Source organism: Urocitellus parryii, chromosome 14 (assembly GCF_045843805.1).
Source record: "Urocitellus parryii isolate mUroPar1 chromosome 14, mUroPar1.hap1, whole genome shotgun sequence".
NCBI lineage: Eukaryota > Metazoa > Chordata > Mammalia > Rodentia > Sciuridae > Urocitellus > Urocitellus parryii.
In genome coordinates, this window is record NC_135544.1 from 63709245 (window position 1) to 63723842 (window position 14598).

General features: G+C 38.1%; 1 pseudogene; it reads left to right on the plus strand.

The window, feature by feature from the left end:
- Positions 1-1351: 1351 nt before the first annotated feature.
- LOC144250093 (thyroid receptor-interacting protein 11 pseudogene) overlaps positions 1352-14598 on the plus strand; it is a 31825-nt pseudogene continuing 18578 nt past the window's right edge.

Genomic DNA, 14598 nt, shown 5'->3' on the forward strand with positions numbered 1-14598 from the left:
AAGGGTAATAAGGAAAATGATCCTAAAGGAAACAAAAAGGCAAATATGAACAAAGTGGCAGCAGGCTCCATTTGTTGGCCACTTTCTCTGCACCAGCCATCAGGTGAGAACTACACACACTATGTTCTCATTTACTGTTCAACTCATGCTTGTGAGAGAGGTTTCATAAATGCATTCTGTCAGTTTAGCTCCAAAATTGCTTTGGTCCCAACTGGTCTGTCTGTTACAGCCCACGTGCTTCCTCTCTTTGCTTTGTCCCCAACTCTACAAAACTGCCTCCTCATTAACTTGTTGGAATTTAAACACCTTGGAAAGCAGGGCCTTATCTTAACTCCTTCTGATCCTTAGAGGTATGGGAATTACATTTAGGATTGTTACTCCATAGTAGAAAATTTCTCAACTTTCTATTTCGCTCTGTACTCTTGAAACCTGGATTATATTTGGCACTGATAAACAACCATAGGTGAAGTGAACATCAACCTATTGGCTCTAAAACAAATTTTTCTTAAGTGAAATTTAAGCGGAATTTTTGAGCACTTAAATAAACTTCAATCAGAATCAACAAGGACCAAATAATATTAAAATGAACTCGAAAATGTATAGATTAACAGCAAAAGTTTACTTTTGGAAAGGGTAAAGATGGTTCTTTAGTGAAATTTAATCCGTATTATAATTTGAATTCTGAGACTGATTAAGACTCTGTGATGGTTAATTTTATATGTTAACTCGTCTGGGCTACGATGCCCAGATACTTGGCCAACTTTTATTCTGGGTGTGTCTGTGCTGGTGTTATGGGGTGAGATTTACTTTTGAATCGGGGACTTTTAGTTAAATAGATTCCATTCTCTAATGTGGAGCGAGACCTCACCTCGTCAACTGAATGCAACTGAATGGGACAAAAAGCCCACCTCTCCCAGACAAGAGGGAACTGTCCAGTGAACTACCTTTGGATTTCATCTACAACATTGATTCTTCCTGGCTCCACAGCACACTGCCTTGGGACTCAAACTGGGACACTTTCCTGGATCTCTAGCTCCTCCCAGCCAACCCTGCCCAATCCTGTGAGCCAATAGCTGACAGGCAAGTGCAGGGAAGAAGCAGAGGCCCTGCAGGGGGTGAGTGTGCTACTGGATGCCAGTCCCTGGTCAAAGCGCAGGACAGGCTTCTGAGTTTACAGGCAGGAAGGGATGATTAGTGTTGGTGGAGCCCCAGGAACCCCGCGCTCTGAGGAATTCTGAGCGCTTGGGTCATAATCGACCCCGGCAACGCCGGAGGACGTTCGGGGCAGAGAAGTGGATGGTGATGGACGCGCTTCTCAGAGCTGGTCCGATGGATCACTGAAGTGGCCACGATGTGGTCCTGGTTTGGAGGCCTGGGCTCAGGCTTGGGCCACTTCTTGGGTCAGGTGGGGAGCAGCTTGGCTTTCCTCACCGGCCAGAGCTCCACCTTCAACAGGGAAATGCTTCTGGATGACTTAGGAGACCCAGAAGCAGCTTTACATCATTGTTCGAGAAAGGAAATGGAAACTACTGATTCCACACTAAGATGTGAGAATGAAGGACCGAAAAAGTGCTGTACTGACCTGGAAGAAAAGCATGAAGCATCAGAGCTACAAATAAACCATCAGTCTGTAAGTTCCCAGAATCAACTGCCACAGAAAGAGGTAGAGATCAGCCATCCTAAAGCAGGACAGATTGTACTGCAAGATCAAATGTTCCAACTACAGGCAGCTGCTCAATCAGTACGCTCGGGAGCTTGTGGTGTACCAACAACAACTGCACCGGCTCCGTTCGGTCCCCTGGTCGGTAGTCATTTTTCAGCCTTTCGTGATGATGACACGGACTTTAGTGACATAATTTTATCACAACAAGAAACAAACGGATTACCAACTGAAGTTGCAAAACATGAATCTGAAGTTGGCCACTCGAGGCAGATTGCTGAGGCTCAGGGAACGCACCATTCTGACTCAAGTGAAATCTGCAAAGTACTAAATACTATCAAGACTCTTCAACCAAACCAAAGTCCAGACATATATGATCATCAGCATGAAATTTCAGTTTGGGAGCAGAGTTCTACTGTGGCAGAAAAGGGAAGAACCCTTCCTCAGCATTCAGCAGTGGAAGAAGTGTTCAGGCTTCAACGAGCCCTGGCTGATGCGGAGAAGGAAATCGTGAGACTAAATGGTTTAAACCAGGATAACCGTCTTGCTGAAGACAATCTGAAACTTAAAATGCATGTTGAAGCTCTAGAAAAAGAGAAGTCATCATTGAGTCAAGAAAAAGAGGAACTTCAGATGTCACTGTCAAAACTGAGCCGTGACTATCAAGTCATGAAAAACAGAGCTTCAACGGACATGAATTTGAATGTACAATTACTAGACTTAAAACTTCACTTGAAGGCAAAGGAGGAAGAACTGAATCAGACTATCAATGAAAAGAAAATGCTGATGGCTGAGTTAGAAGAACTGGATCATCGGAATCGGGAAGCTACAGAGCACATGATTTTGATACAAGATGAGCTATCAAAACAACAAAATGAAGGAGACCTTGTCATCAAGAAGTTGGAACAAGATCTAGATGATGAAAAAAAGAGAGTTCATCAACTTGAGGATGAGCAAATGAACATATCCCAAGAGCTGCATGTGCAGAAGGAGAAGTTAACTGAGAATGCACGGAGCCTCAGTGATTTGCATTTAACCAAGCAGAAGCTTGAAGGAAAAGTAGAAGATTTAGTAGATCAGCTAAATCAGTCACAAAAAAATAGTTCAAACATCCAGCAGGAAAACCTTGGGCTTAAGGATCACATTAGACAACTTGAAGAGGAGCTGTCTGGGTTTAAGAGTAAGTATCGAACCTCTCTGAATGAAGACTCTAACAGTCATTGTAAGGATGACATGCCTAAAGAACGAGAAGCTGAAGCTAGCAACCTTTCTGAAGAGGAACAGCTCAATGAAAACTTAACGAAAGTTGCTGTTGAACTCAAGACGGAAAATGAAATGTTGATTTTAGCACGTGACGATGTAAGGCGTAAGTTGGAAGAATCTATTGCTGCTTACAATCAAATCTCTCAAGAAAAAGACACTATCACGGAGACTCTCAAAAGAGACAAAGAAGAGACTGAAGCCAAACTGCACCAGGCAGAAAAAAGACTGTTGGAAGAAGCAAATAATCACAGGCAGACTATTCAGGAACTCTCCAATGCACATGATTGGAATACCTCGGCCTTAAAGCTGAAACACGAATGTGCAGTTCAACTCAATCAAGAGAAGGACTTTGAAATAGCAGGACTCAAAAAGAATATTGAGCAAATGACTGCTGATGAAAAAGAAACTGAGGAAATTTTGGCATCTTATATAGAAGAAGAGGAGCGATTGACACAAGTCATAAATGAGAAAGAAGTTTTTATTGAAAAACTCGAAGAAAAAATTTCACAACTACAAAAGGATTTACATAAGTGTTCTCAGGCCTTAAGAGAAAATGAAACTTTAAGGCAATCCGTTGAAAGAAAGGACAAAAGTCTTACCTACATGAGAGCAGAAAACAACTATCTGCGAGTAGAACTGGAAATACTTACGGAACAGCACAATCAAGCTGCACCAGTGGCTGAGCCTGAAGCTCTTGATGCTATCACAGAACTAGAATTGGAGGTATCTCAACTGAACATAGTCAAAAATCATCTGGAAGATGAAATTCAAGACCATCTGAATATAATTGAAAATCAAAACCAGCATAAAATGCAACTACTTCAGTCTTTACAGGAGCAGAAGGAGGAAATGCATGAATTTAAGTACAAGTATGAGCAGATGAATGCTGCGCATAGCCAGTTAATTTCAGAAAGAGAGGAGGAAATTAAGAACTTGCAGAAAACTATTGAAGAACTAAAAGCCCAGTTGCCTGGAGAGAGAGGAGACGCTCAAACACTGAATTCTGATATTTTTCAAGAGACCAAAGTAAAAATCCTAAGAGAAAACGAGGTTCAACACTTCCAAGAAGAAGAGAAAGCTCTGCATTCTGCTGAACTAGCCAAAGAAAAACAGTCAATAGCTGAATGGAAGAACAAGGCCGAAAAGCTAGAAGGAGAAGTAACATCACTGCAGGAACGTTTGGATCAAGCGAATGCTCTGTGGGATTCTGCTTCCAGGCTGAGAGAAGACTTAGATCTCAAGGAAGAGCAGATGGCAGAACTGAAAAAACAAAACGAGCTCCGAAAAGAAATGCTGGACCACGCACAACAGAAATTGTCGACTTTGGTCAACAGCGCAGAAGGAAAAGTGGACAAAGTCCTCATGCGAAACCTTCTAATCGCTCATTTCCAGATAACAAAAGGCAAACGTCGTCGTGAAGTATTGCAGTTGATGGGGAGCATCCTGGACGTTCCAAAGGACGAAATGGAGCACTTGTTGAATAAAGATTATGGTGGTGTCAGAAAGTGGATGAGGAGTTGCCTTGGAGGGGCTTCAACAAGTGTCCCCAGCACACCTCCGAAACCAAATCAACAACCCCAACCCGTGCTTCATAGTTCTTTTTCAGAACCCCTTTACCAGGAAATGTTAAAGATGGAGCCAAATTAAGAGCTGGCAGAAGCACCAACGGGAATCCACTCTTGGTCCCACGTTCTGCAGCGGTGCCTCTTAGTAACCTCGCTGGAGTTGGACTTGGTGGACCTGGGCGTCCTCTTTTCACACCCACTGCAGATTTCATGCCCACCTTTACACCGTCGCCAGTGTCCCTGCACAACAGGGCCAGAGCTGTACTCCAGGATCTTCTAAATATTTAGCATTATTCTAAAGAAGCCATAACCCTTTTTGATGTTTTACAGCATGGCCTTTTGAAAAAGCACGCATGTGCTTGTAGACAAAAAGAGAAAGCAAAACAGCTGGTATATGTAAGTGTATAGCTACTAGGTATTTTATTTTATTTCTTTAGTTGTTGTTGTTGTTGTGATTTTTTGCTATAGTACTTTTTAAAAAATTTGTTTTGTTTTTTGTAGCACTTTTTGTTTATAGAATTTTGTTCCAATGTAGCAGATAATCATCACCAGTTATCAATTCTGATGTACTTTTGTGAGCCACTGTACAGAGCAGCCTTCTTGAACCACTAGTTCCAACCTCACTTAATGGCATTAAGATAAAAACGATACATGCAATCACAGGAAACGAGAGAAATCCAACCCATAAGAAGGATGTCTCAGATTTAGAGTACATGAAAACCAAATATAATGTTGCAAAACGTTGAGAATATTTAGTTTATCCAAGATAACATTGTACAACTACCAAGCGAAAATTCCAATGGGGAGGACCTAAACAGGAAGCTTAGTGGATAAATTCTAAGATGCTTTGAATCCAAATTCTATGACCCCTATCCATTTTGCTGATTTCCATTTCTCTACGAAAGTCACTTCACATTAATTCAGTTTTGCAGATGATAAATATGTCCAGAAGGAAGAGTATTTTTATGAGGCAACCCCGAAGTGGGATCACATGATCCATTGCCAATGGAAAAGTTAATTAGTAAGAATGTATCATTAAATATCTGGACTGCTTATCTACCTACTATTGGGGGCTCTACAATCGTTCTTATAAACACATTTTATAAAACATTTGATCAAAACAAGTTGGGGAGAGAAATAAGCTGACAACAGTTTTTGGAAGATGAAAAGCTTTACAACAGGAGTAGTTATAACCTTTTGATAAATTAAGGTAAAAGATGAATCAAAAGTTTCTAGCTTAAGTAGGTGAAATCCGAGAAGCGAAAAAGCAGATTGCATAGCACATACTTCTCTGACACCCGTAGTTTCTAAAACCATTCAGAACGTTTTTATTAAAATTAATTTAAACAAAATTTAATATGTTTTTAAATATAAATTATACTATCATTTAATATAAATTAATCTAATTTAAATCAATCTAATTTAAATTAATTTTATTAGTAGTATTATTTAAATTTCTTTTATTAATACGATGGTTTGATTTAAATTTATTTTATTAATTGATATTGCTTATTAACTTATGTTAAATTATAGTATGATTTATATTTAAAAATTCATTAAATTTTATTTAAATTAATACAATTTAACAAAGTAAATTTAACATAATATAGATTGAATTATTTAATATTGACTATATAATTTAATATAAATGTCAATAAAGTTAATTTTAATAAAAATGCTCTTAGTTGTTTTGGAAATTACAGGTGGCAGTGAAGTATTAGCAATGTTATCTTCTTTTTTCTCCTCTTTGATTTTACCTAACTTAAGCTAGAACCTTTTGGTTTATCTTTTGCTTTACTTTACAAAAATAAAAAAAAGGAAGAAAAACACCTAGTAGCTACACACATATCAGCTTTTCCTTTCTTATTTCTAAATTTCACCTTAACATTTACATTATTTTACCAAAATTAAGATGCCATCAGTTGTTAGGCATGAACAAAATCACTGAAACAACAACTGGAGGACGCATCCCAAAGGCACATTGGCCAAGTATTCAAAACATATAAATGTCTGAGAACCGATGAGCTCTGATAGTAAAGTTTCCCACCTATGAAAAGTTTCCCAATGCTATGGAAAATGATGACATTTCTCTTTTTGTGTTTTTTAAGCTGAGAACCAACCTAAGGTATGTTATCAGAAATTGTATGTAACTCAAGTCTTTAAATTTCTTATTTTTCCTGTACTGCAGACAAAGAGGCTCACAATTCCTTGAGCTCTACTAGCATTTCAGTGACAGGAAAAAATTCAATGATGCATAGTTGTTTATTTGCATTCAATGTCTATCAATCTTACATACTTTGGGAAGGGTCACAAGCCACGGCCCTTATGCCTCCTGCTCTATTTCAAAGCCTCCAGCATCAGTTGCAACAATTCTAGGAAACACTGGGAATACTCTATGGTACAAAATGCACAATTACTTTTATTTGAAAGCATCTCTAAGACATGAGTCATTAGGTGACTTTCTTGTTCTAAGTAAATTTACTGAATTATTATTAAGTGATAACACGGTAAGCCAAAATGAAAAATGAAAGCATATGCTTCAAATCAGAGCAAGGAAGAAATAAGAAGGTATGATGTGTGGTAAAAATACACGAACATGCAAATATTATCCAGCCTTCTTACGTCAAATGTCCTCTCTTTTATTTATTTATTTTTTGGAGGTTACATTCTTGCATGATATGCATGGAACAACTTTTGGGGGGATACGATCAGAAATTCAGCACTAAAATCTGCCTTCCTGTAACATCACACGGCTTACTCCCGAGAAGAATATCAAAGTATATATTTGGCTTCGACTTGCCAAATTACTTGGAATCTTATTCCAGTAGACTTCACACGGTTGGGAAAAGCAGAGTTCAGATTTGTCATGAGAGATTTTTATATATTCTGCTCACTCCATTGTGTCTAGGTGAGCCTTTGGGTTTCAATGCCTGGAAACACACTTCTTATATTTCAGAATTGAAGAGCTCTTGGAAACGGCGACCTCACTGCATTCTTGAGAAAAATATGTTATACAGGTACTCAGAAAATTACAAAGATTAATCTAGATCCAAGGTTTTTTTAAGACAAGGGGTTTAATGGAGAACACAGCAAGATAGCCTTAGAAATTTCATACTCCCTGCATTCTTAGGAAAAGCTGCTATATTGTAAAGAATAACACCAAACAGAAAAGTTCCTAAGAAAATATTGTGCTTTCAGTTTCCTTGTCTCATAAATTTTATTAAAGTTTCATTAAAGACCCTGTATTTGCTAGCCTTTTTATTAAATACTTTTTTGAGATATTCTATTAATGTCTATGACTGGATTTTACTTGGTCTCACATGAATGTCGCTCCCTGTGACAAAGGGTACATGGGAGGCAGGCAGGATCAGCCTGTCCTCTCCGAGGCACCAGCTGTCCGAACCAGGCTCTGACAGAGGTAGTGAAGGGCACTAGCGTCTCCTGGACTGAGCGAGAGGGTAAGTATCTGAGTGATATTAATTGTGTATAAATGCCACATTTTTTTTTTATGCATTCATCTACTAAGTTGTTTCCACAATTTAGCTAATGTGAATTTTGCTGCTATAAACATTGATGCGGCTGTGTCCCTGTAGTATGCAGTTTTTAAGTCCTTTGGGTATAGACCAAAAAGAGGGATAGCTAGGTCAAATGGTGGTTCTATTCCCAAATTTCCAAGGAATTGCCGCCAAACTGCTTTCCATATTGGCTGCACCAATCTACAGTCCCACCGACAGTGTAGGAGTGTACATTTTTCCTGAAATCCTCACCAACACTTACTGTTGTTGTCTTCATCATAGCTGCCATTTTCAAAAATCGCTGACATTCTAACTGGAGGGAGGTGCAATTAAACCCCTATCTCTCACCATGCACAAAACTCCACTCAAATGAATCAAGGACCTAGGAATAAAACCAGAGACCTTGCATGTAACAGAAGAAAAAGTAGGCCCTAATTCCAATCATATGGGATTAGTCCCAAAATTCCTTAATGAGACTCCTATAGCACAAGAATTAAAACCAAGTATCAATAAATGAGATAGATTCAAACTAAAAAAGTTTCTTCTCCACAAAACAAACAATCTGGGAGGTGAATAGGGATCCTACATCTTGGGAGAAAAGTTTTGCCCCATCACACATCAGATAGAGCACTAATCTCTAGGGTATAGAAAGAACTCACAAATCTAAATACACACACACACACACACACACACACACAAATAAATAAATAAATGAATGAATGAACGAACGAACGAATAAATAAATAAATAAAATAAAATAAAATAACCCATTCAATAAATGGGCCACGGACCTGAACAGACACTTCTCCCAAGATGATATAAAATTAATCAACAAATTTATGCAAATATGCTCATCATCACTAGCACTTAGAGAAGTGAAAATCAAAACTACACTAAGATTTGAGGTTCAATCTTAAAGGCTGAAAATGAGCATGTTTCACCTCTCTTTCTCCTTCTACCACCAAATCCTCATAGAAGTTAGAAAAGGACATTTGAAATGCTCAGTGATCCAAAATAAGAATGAGAATTTCAAGGACTGAACACAAAAATAGATTATGAAAGAGTAGATCAAGTTGAAAAGACAAAAGCAAACATAGAACGTGCAAGGAAACAGTTCACTTGCAGAAGCTGAGAGGTAACAGGCTGCTTCATGCTTTCAGTATTACATACCAGGGATCACAGAGCACAGGACAACAATAAGATAGTTATCTGGGGTACCACACCGTGGGGTACATAGAGCAAAAACATGGGAAACCCTGCAGAATAAAAGGCATCAACTGAACATCCCTCTCTCAGAACCCAAACAAGGAACCACCAACAAGCAGGGGGGAGGGATAGAGAAGAGCTGTGTAATGCACTTAAGAAGCCTGACTGAGGAGCTATACCAAGAAGTTGTACCATGCACACAAAACTACATATCATGTTCAAACACACAGGCTACAGCCACCAAAATTTACCATGCCCTAGACCACAATGAAAACGCCAGCCAATTCCGTAAAGGTGTTATCACACAGGCTGCAATTCCTTGTGCATCTAAAATTAGAAGAATTTTGACTCCTCAAAAAAAAAAAAAAAAAAAAAAAATTCCATATACAATGAAATTAGGGCCATAGAAACAATTCCAAATAATTGTTAGATTAAAGCAAAAATCAAGATGGAATTAAATTAAAATACTATAATGGCAGAAGCAACAGGGATTTTAGATATATGTATTTGAAAAGAGATTGAAATCAAACGGCATATGCTTTTAACATAAAAACATAAGAAAATACCTGGATACTGGATAAAATAATGTAAATGTTAAGGCAAAATTTAGAAAAAAACAAAGGAAAAGCTGATGTGTGTAGCTACTGGGTGTTTTGTCTTCCCATTTTTATCTTGGTAAATTAAGATAAAAGATAAACAAAAGTTTCTAGCTTAAGTTAGGCAAAATGAGAGAGCAGACAAAAGTAGAATATATAGCTAATATTTCTCTGATACCTGTAGTTTCTAAAACCACTAAGTGGATTTTTATTAAAATTAATCTTATTAATATTTTTATTATATAGTTCATATTAAATGATTTAATCTATATTAAATGTTATTTAAATTGACTTTGTTAAATTGTATTAATTTAAATGAAATTTAATGAATTTTTAGTATACCGATTTTAAGTCCTTTAGTTATAAACCAATGAGTGGGACAGCTGGGTCAAATGGTGCTTCCGATCCCAGTTTTCCGAGGAATTTTCATACTGCTTTTCAGACTGGCTGCATCAATTTGCAGTGCCACCAGCAATGTATACGTGTACCTTTTCCCCCCACATCCTCACCAACATTTACTGTTGCTTATATTCTTGATGATTGCCATTCTGATTGAAGTGAGATGAAATCTTAGAGTAGTTTTGATTTGCATCTCTCTCATTACTAGTGAAGTTGAACATTTTTTCATATATTTATTGACTGATTGTATTGCTTCTTCTGTGAAGTGTCTGTTCAATACCTTGCCCTTTACATTAAAATATATATATATATATATATATATATATATATATATATATATTGTTTATTGCTGGCAAAAATAGAGTATCATTGAATAGTTCCAAAGTTTAGAGACTTCTAAAAAAGTGGCTTTTATAGACTTTCATGAGTTGAAAACTAGTTGTATTTCTAATAGGGTGGAGCTCAGTAATCACTATGTTGCCATCAAGAAAGCCCGGCAGATGTTTGCCCAGTGGAATGAAAGAAAAAAAAAAAAAAAAAAAAAACAGAATTGAGAACATCATCCAGGCAAATCAGTAGGCAACTGATTCTAGTTCGAGGCAGACAATTAATCTGTTGACGAATCTACTTTCACAGTTTGTACATAACATTTATGGACTATTATTTTAAATTCTATTTTAAAAATATTTATTATTTAGCCTTTAGTGGACACAACATCTTTATTTTATTTTATTTTTTTTTTTATGTAGTGCTGAGGATCAAACCCCATGCCTCACGCATGCTAGGTGAACGAGCTACTACTTGAGCCATAGACCCAACACTCTCTTAAAGAAATTCTTATTTCCACCTTGCTTCTTTATGATAATGAGAATTCAAATTTATGGGTAATATATCATTCACTGAACAACTTCTCAGTCCAAATCAATCCTTCTACTACTGTATTGTCACTGGAGTGTTATGTTAATCTTCCTACAAACGTGTGCGGAACATTTCATTGATTATGACAATTCTTAAAGATACAAATGTGCCGAGCCCTAATATCCAGAGTACACAAAGAACTCAAAAAGTAAACATTAAGAAAACAAACAACCCAATCAACAAATGGGCCAAGGACCTGAACAGACACTTCTCAGAGAAGGATACACAATTAATCAAAAAATACACGGAAAAAAATGCTCACCATCTCTAGCAATCAGAGAAATGCAAATTAAAACCACTCTAAGATACCAAATCAGTCCAGTAAGAATGGCAGCCATTAGGAAGTCAAACAACAACAAGTGCTGGCAAGGATGTGGGGGGAAAAGGTACACTTGTACATTGCTGGTGCGACTGCAAATTGGTGCAGCCAATTTGGAAAGCATTATGGAGGTTCCTGGGAAAGCTGGGAATGGAACCACCATTCGACCCAGCTATTCCCCTTCTCGGACTATTCCCAAAGACCTAAAAAGAGCATGCTATAGGGATACAGCTACATCAAGGTTCACAGCAGCACAATTCACAATAGCTAGAATGTGGAACCAACCTAGATGCCAGTCAATAGATGAATGGATAAGAAAATGTGGCATTTGTACACAATGGAATATTACTCAGCACTAAAAAATAACAAAACCATGGCATTTGCAGGGAAATGGATGGCATTAGAGGAGATTATGCTAAGTGAAGTTAGCCAATCCCTAGGAAAGAAATGCTGAATGTCTTCTTTCATATAAGGAGGGGGACTCAAAACAGAGCAGGCTGGAAGAGCATGAAAAGAAGACTACCAATTAGAAGGGACAAGAGGTGGGAGGGAATGGGAGAGAGAAGGGGAATTTCATGGAAATGGAAGGATACCCTCATTGTTACACACAATTACATAGAAGAGGATGTGAGGGGAAAGGGGGGAAAAAAGGAGAGAAATGAATTACAGTAGCTGGGGTAGAGAGAGATTATGGGAGGGGAGGGGACAGAAGGGGGGATAGGGAGGGAATAGGAAAGGCAGCAGAATATAACAGACACTAGTATGGCAGTATGTATAAACCTGCACGTACAGCCAATGTGATCCTGCAAACTGTACACGTGGTAAAAATAAGAATTCATACCCCACTTGAATCAAATGTATGAAATATGATATGTCAAGATCATTGTAATTTTTTCTTAAGCAACCAATAAAAATTTAAAAAAAGAAACGAGACAAGGCCCATATTAAAGAGATTTAAAAATTCTACTGAAATCTATAAGAAAATGTTTGAATGAATCATGAGGTATTAAAAGAAGTACAAACTTAATATCTTGCATAGAATTTATCACCCTATGTTTATAGACTCAAAAAGCTTTCCTTACTTTAACCTTCAACTGTGTTTTAACAAAGCCACATTATTCAGGGCTCTCTACTTCTGGCTTTATTCTTTCTTACTTAGTCTTTTCCCCCATATGAGATCCTCACCACCACAGTCGTCAATGGCTGACCTTGCATTATATTTCAAGGATCACTCTATGTAACATCTTCTCCATTGACTGACTGTATTCAATTGCACTTCATAGCAGGAAATGTATATAACACAGCTTTATGTTGTTCACAATATCTACCACAATACCTTGTACTTTTTGGGCACTGAATATATGTATAAGGATACACTTATGATTACTGGATCCTTTTTGTCACGTGTGCTCGCGAATGAGCCAGGGTTTTCCCTCCATATCCCCCATAGTTTCCAGGAATATTCCAAACATATTGAGAAGAAGAGAAATGCTTTTATTTGGACGGTCAGTTTCGAATACACTAGGTAGGTATCTCTCTCAGATAGAAATACAAAATGACAAACAGCTGTGGTCAGAGTGAACCATGCTAGAAGACCGAATCTGAGTGATCAGAAATGCCTTTCAGCAGGAGGAGCAACAACCACTGGAACCAGATTCAAGCCAAATGGGATAGGTCTTACACTGAAAAAGGATCATTATTTGTGATTTAAAACAATAAACAAACACAGAACACCTAAAGAGAAGGAGGCACCCTGCTATAATTTGGATCTGGAATGTTGCCCAAAGGTCATGTGTTGAAAGCTTGGACCCCAATCCACCAGCATTCAGAACGGACTCTACAGAAAGGTGAATTGAATCCTGAGCTCTAACCTCGTCTGTGGATCAATCCACTGATGGGTTCATGATTGGACAGGACTATCGGGAGTTGGTCAAAACTGTGGGCGGTAGGGCCTAGTTGGAGGGTAGGCCACTGGAGTTGATTCCCTGGAAGGGTACATCATATTCCTCAGTCCTCTCTTCCCCTCACCATTTCCCTGATCTCCATGAGTTGAGAAGCTCTGTTTTGAAGCCAGGCTCTCTGCCATGGTAATCTGCCTCACTTCAGGCCACAGCAATGGAGCCTGAAATTGAACCAAAATAAATATTTACTCATTTAATTTTCTCAGGTATGTTGTCAAAGTGATGAAAAAGTCTTCTAACACACACACACACACACACACACACACACACACACACAGGAGGAATGGTCTAAAGGGAGAAAAGGACACTTGGTATTGTTGATGCCTTCTTCAACAGTAGACACAGCTGGGGTACAGCGTGGATTCTCACTTCAGCAGATGCTAAAAGGGGCTTAAATTTTTATTTTAGTCTTTTATGAGGAGACATTGACTAACACAGGCCTGACTTCTCTCTCAGATTTGGAGATGAATAAGAAGGACCAAGAAGATTTCCTTTTCTAGCACAGGACACAAATGCAGTCACTAGTTTCTGATAGCAATCTGAGTAATTATGTCTACTTGCTCTATCTTGAAGGCAAGAGACATTATGAGGTGATTCATATGATCCTCAGAATCTATTTAACCATTAATTTTCCAAAAATTCTTCCTTTTTTTTAAATTTTATTTCTGCCACCTTGGGGTTTTGTTTCCTGAACAGACATATAGAAAGAACAGCTCAAGGAAAAGAGTCTCCTGAATATGGGCTCTGGGAAGAGAGTAATGGGAGCAAACCCAAACCCCTTCTAAAGGGTAATAAGGAAAATGATCCTAAAGGAAACAAAAAGGCAAATATGAACAAAGTGGCAGCAGGCTCCATTTGTTGGCCACTTTCTCTGCACCAGCCATCAGGTGAGAACTACACACACTATGTTCTCATTTACTGTTCAACTCATGCTTGTGAGAGAGGTTTCATAAATGCATTCTGTCAGTTTAGCTCCAAAATTGCTTTGGTCCCAACTGGTCTGTCTGTTACAGCCCACGTGCTTCCTCTCTTTGCTTTGTCCCCAACTCTACAAAACTGCCTCCTCATTAACTTGTTGGAATTTAAACACCTTGGAAAGCAGGGCCTTATCTTAACTCCTTCTGATCCTTAGAGGTATGGGAATTACATTTAGGATTGTTACTCCATAGTAGAAAATTTCTCAACTTTCTATTTCG